The following is a 6,089-nucleotide window of genomic DNA, read 5'->3' as shown; positions in this document are numbered from 1 at the left end:
GGATGCCGTTACTCCTAACAAACCCAGATATTCCCTCCAGAAAGTTTCCCAATACCATCATTTTTTCACTCTTTTGGACAGAGATCTTGGGTGTTGTTTCTAGGATTTGCTCGAGCTACTTGCCCAACTGAGGGGTCAACTTGGGGTGCTCCCATTAGCACTGGAAATGTTTTTGCCTTCAATCTCCACATCTTCTCAAGCTCTTCTCTCAGGCTTGATACTTATCGAGATTCATCTTGCTTATGATGACACACACTGTGAAAGGGAACTTATACATAATAGTAACATAAGTTACCTAAATCTGAAAGTGTGCTCTATCCTTTCATTGAAAAACACTTTACACTTTGCCAGCTGCTGGAGTCAAATTGTTAAATGTTGTCATTGTGTTACTTAAATGTGTAAGTCTTAGTTCAAGCAGCATTATAGTATTATAGGGACATCCTATCTGAAGGTTCTGTTTGTTGCTTAGTAAACTTCCTGCTTTTATGACCCTTTTGGTGAGCAGGAGGTTATACAAACGCACCCCCAAACACAAACACACATGCACGCACGCACACACACACACACACACACACACACACACACACACACACACACACACACACACACACACACACACACATTCTTGCACATGCATACACGCACAAACATGCTTACACGTGCACACACACATACACATAGTATCTTATCTTTTGTGATCATAGGGGGGTTTTACAATGGGAGGTGCTTGTGTGTACTGTAACTGAGCTATTTGAAGAACCTTCAATATGACTAATAATAAATTTTAATATATATTTATATAATTATACCATGATTATAGCAGCAGTACCTACCAAAGTGCTATTATTTGAAATATAGAATTCATCGACTGCTCAGTAGACGGTGATTTATTACCAATTAGAATTCAGTTCGTTGTTTGTTGAAGCTTTACATGATCCTAAACCCACATAAACATTTGGAAGGCAAAGGAAGCGGATTTACGCTTTATATTTTCCCTTGTCTTAGGGAACCCTAAATCTCTATGAACCTCTATCTGAATAGTGAAAAGTTTATTTTGTTAATTAGGATAAAGATCCAGTAGGACAGAGTCAGTGGTGCAATTACCAAAGGTACACTGAAAAACTTTGTTTTATTGTAAAATTCTTGCAGCAATTAAAGTTCATTATATTACAGTTTTTTACAGACGCTAGGACACATTTCTCAATACTTAGGTCACGTTTGCAAAACTCCTCACACAGTGAGCACAACAGAAGTCTATGTGGGCTAAACTGAGGACCAGTTATCATTGTTTTGGCACAAAATGCATTCAATGACTACATCTCTCAAATTTCATGAATTATCTTCTCACTCAGACACAACAACTGCCAAAAATCTTTGTACGGACAGGACATTTTGCATGTGCTTACATACTGTTTTCAAAACTGTTAAACTTATGGCCAAAACAATAACACAATGCAAAACTTGAAAAGACAGCAAAATTCAACAGCAATATTTTATTGAAACACATTTAAATCTAAAAATGCAGTTTAAACAGCCACAGCTGAACCTCATTGTAGATGAACATCTACACAGGTGTTACTCCTTCAATTTTTCATACTCCTTCAATTCTGGCATCCAGAAGATTCTTTCCTAGGTGTATTGCCCTAGATGGACATAAGATGTGATGTGGATGAGAAACCTGTGGCCAAATGGAGAAAGACCGAGTAGAATAGCATTACTATTGTATGTGTATTCAGTGGATGGTGTGTATCAAAATTCTTGTATTTTGGGATTACTTAGTGCAAAAACATAAAAATACATAAACAAATATTAACGAATTCTGCATGATGTCTGATTCATTCCAGTAACATATATTGAAATTATAAACAGAGATGTGTCCTTGTTTTGCACAAGAAAACACTGTGTAATGTTACATGTTGTTAGTGTTTTTTAGGTCATTGTTTTGTGGGTGACAAAGTGTGTTTGTCGGCTGTCAACCTTTGCTAGTGTTCTGGAAGAATGAGTTTATTTGAGACCTGAATGAAGTGTTTTGGTAGTTGTAGTGCATTTTGAATGTGAAATGAACTGCTTTGCCAAGCTGACGGTCAGTTAGGAGGGTTGTGTGAAGTGTTTTGCAAAAGTGACCTAAGTATTGGGAAATGTGTCCTAGCGGCTGTAAAAAACTGTAAATATCTTACATCGCTTACACACACACACACACACACACACACACACACACACACACACACACACACACACACACACACACACACAAACAGGAGTTATGAGGTTAATTAGTATCCATTTCAAACAGGACAGTGGTAACAACAGCAGCTACGGAAAATTTTAAGTTTCAGATTTTAAATAGGCTGTATAAATTTCAATGGGAGCAACAGGACGGTCAAATGTCACTGAATTTACTACAGAACAGGACGGATTGTGGGGTAGCAAACATCGCCGGAAAATACGTTTTTTTTTACACCCAGGTTAACTGGGTTGATGAGATGAAGAAAGCAACTTAGAATACTACATAGGTTACATGACCTGGATAAAAGAGTGGATGAAGAGTGCAAAGGTCGTCCAGATGACATACCTGATGATTTCCATCAGGTATGTCTCTATGTGTAGGAGAGAGGTGGTGGACTGTTTTTTTAACTAGAGAGTGAACACAATCCTGGAGGAGGAGAGTGACGGGGATCCCTGAGGTATGGAGAAAAAATGTTACTTGTATGTGTTTAAGAAGAAGGTTGATGGTTGCAGCGGCTTTGTTAGCAACACAGAGGGGTATGTTGGTTTGTTTTTAATATTCTTTATTCTACAAGATCCTTCACAAAGGGGATACAGGCGTCTTAAATTAACACAGTTTCGGAAAGAGAAAAACAATTAAGAGAAATCGAGAAGGAAGAAAGAGAGGAAAAAAAGAAAAAGAAAAAAGGGCTAAATTATATATATATATAATTATACTATATATATATAGAGTCTATAGATAAATATATATATTATAATATAGATATTATATATATATTAATATATACTACTATATATATATATACTTTATAGCTTGTTTTTTTTGTTTTTTCTCTTTGTATATTATATTATATATATAATTATACTTATTATAGATATATATATCATTATATAATATTATATATTATAAATATATATATATAATATATATATTATATTATATATATCAATATATATATATATATAATATATATATATATAATATTATATCTATATAAATATATATATTATAATATCTATATTTATTATATATATATAATCTATATATATATATATCATATATCCTATAATATATATATATAAATAAAAGGAGAAAACTCAGTCTGGGACGTGAGCAATTTAACTAGATTGGTGGTTTCAAGCTTTAAAAAGAAGATTCCGGTTTATGGGTATTGATGTATTGGGACCCACTTTCCCAACACAGATGGAACCAGGACATCCTGTCATTTAACATGAGCTGTTACTCCTCCATCCTCTACTGTCTCTACTAATTTCCACCATAATGACAAGGTCGATCTTGCGAGGACCATTTCTTTTGTTATACATTTCTTACTTGCAACCAGTAAAGCTCTTAACAGACATATGTCATTTTTGGACCAGTTCTGCGGTATACAGCCAAAAAAAATTGTCTTCATATTCTGAGGGAATGTACAGTTAAAAATGCCTTGTAATATACCAGGAATGTCTTTCCAGTAAGTCCGTAGCCCAGGACAGTCCCACATAATATGGGTGTGATGTGCTCGTTGGTGTCCACAGTTTCTGCAGCACACGGGAGGATTCCCATCATAGTGAGCCTTTTGACACGGAGTGATAAAGAACCTTATCAGAGTTTTCCATCCGAACTCCCTTCAGCTTTTGGAGAAAGTACTCCTCCATTGCCATTCCCACATCTGAGTCCATTCATCCCTAGAAATACACATCCCTCCCTCCTTTTCCCATAACATCTTCACATAATCAGTTGAGTGTGGAAGCTTATTTATAAGAAAATTATTAAAATTTAATGTTGTTGAGCCATACCATGAAGAAATGGTACGTTGTTGAAGCTAGAATAAGAAGAGAGGTGGGTGATCAATGAGCAGCAGCATGACTTCCTGCTGAGAAAGAGCGCTACAGATGTGATGTTTGCTTTGAGAGTGATGGAGAAGTATAGAGAAGGTCTCAAAGAGCTTCACTTTATCTTTTTAGGATTAGAGAAAGCAGATGATAGGGTGTGAAGAGAGCGTCAGTAGTGGCACAACAGCTCCCTCTGGTGGTCGTTTGTGGTGCAGATCCATCTGTCAGGCCTTTATTGTGTGGATGCCTTAATAGGCATCCACACTATTGAGATCCTGTTTCTCTTTATACTTTATTATACTTTATTGTGTGGATGCTTAAGCATCCACACTATAGAGTTCCTGTTTCTCTTTATTGTGTGGATGCTTTAAGCATCCACACTATTGAGTTCCTGTTTCTCTTTATTGTGTGGATGCTTTAAGCATCCACACTATTGAGTTCCTGTTTCTCTTTATTGTGTGGATGCCCTCAAGGGCATCCACACTATTGAGATCCTGTTTCTCTTTATTCTTTATTCCACTATATTCCAGTTGCTTCCGTACACTTTTTGGCACTTAACTACTCCCTCAGTTTTCAGCCGATTTTTCCGTTCAAACTCTAAACTCTTCTGCTCTTTCTGCTAATGCCGGCTATGACTTTTGGTGTTATTGCTATTATACTTTTTAAAATATTACACTTTTTTTCCTTTAATTTGTCCATTGAAATGAATGGGAAACTTCCACAATTCTTCTAAAACTTGCTTGTCTTTGAAACTTAACTACTTCCTCATACTTTCACCTAGAAACTCCATTCAAACTTTAAAATGTTCTCAAATTATTGGGCTATTCCTGTATGATTCAGCTTTTTCAGATCTTCTACCGTTTTAATCTTATCTCTCTTTAAGTCTTTCAGTTGCAAAATTGTGATTTTTCAGAAAATACATGCGTTGCTATGGTTGCTATGCAATTAACTCAGAGGGGACAGTGAAACTGTTTGAATTTTCTCTTCATGTTTTTTTTTTCTCCGAACAACTTCTTGCTACTCGCTCAATTTCCACTCAAGCCCCACAAAATTATACATCAAAACGTTGGTATTTTTGCTGGCTTTCAGAAAATGTCACTATCATTGTTGTGGGACTCATAGATGTTTTGCAAATCTCCTCAGAGTAACACAAAGTGTGAAAACTCTCCATATAAACTCAATGGAGAGTTTGTTTACAAAATCACCGTGGATTTCTCTAACTGAGAGGCATTTTCAAATTGTCATATCTCCCTTAACGAAGCGAAGTTAAGACTTGATGCTTGGTCCCGGGTATATCTTCAGACCTCCTGATGCTCACAATTCAAGAATTATTTTCTCACCTATTACCGTTCATGAGATGAGTTCGACTTGTTTGAGGGTAGGGAATTTGTCCCTCGCTCCATTTCTCAGAAGTCAACTTCTGAAAACTGAGGCACTTTTTTCTCTTCTCTCATCATATCTTTTTGATGGATTTCCACAGAGCCCTGAAATTTCCATGACTGTTCACCAAGCCCTGTGTCTCTTACGGTGAAAGAATATGATTTTGATGCTCCATATAGATTTAGAGTACCAAGGTTGTTTGTGGAGCAAGTCAAGGCAGTTTTGCTTCGCTCTTTTACTCAGTTACAGGTATTACAAGTCATATATCTTTAATAATTTATATTTTATCTCTGAATTATGAAGACCTGAAGATTCCCCCATCTTCTTCTGAACAAAACGATTCTGAATGACCGTCTAGGCCTCTACGTTAGGAAATTATGCCATTGTTCGAGGGGAATCCTGAATGTCAGAATACCTGAAGAAAAAACTCACCCCTCTCTCTGTGTCTGTGTGTGTAATCGGGCTGACTACAGCAGGTGCAGCTATTTAACTGACCTACAATATACCAAGCCCAGACTCTCCACAGCTCCTGTTCCTTTACTGTCTGTGTAGTGTGTCTGTTTATCAATATTACTCCTATGTTAAGTTTACTCCTCAATCATATAGATTTCTGCTGCCAAGCTTCTCCAATAGTACTTCTACTACATTTT

This window comes from Simochromis diagramma, unplaced genomic scaffold, assembly GCF_900408965.1.
Source record: "Simochromis diagramma unplaced genomic scaffold, fSimDia1.1 OVJJ01000097.1, whole genome shotgun sequence".
Taxonomy (NCBI): domain Eukaryota; kingdom Metazoa; phylum Chordata; class Actinopteri; order Cichliformes; family Cichlidae; genus Simochromis; species Simochromis diagramma.
Note: the sequence above shows the minus strand (reverse complement) of the source record.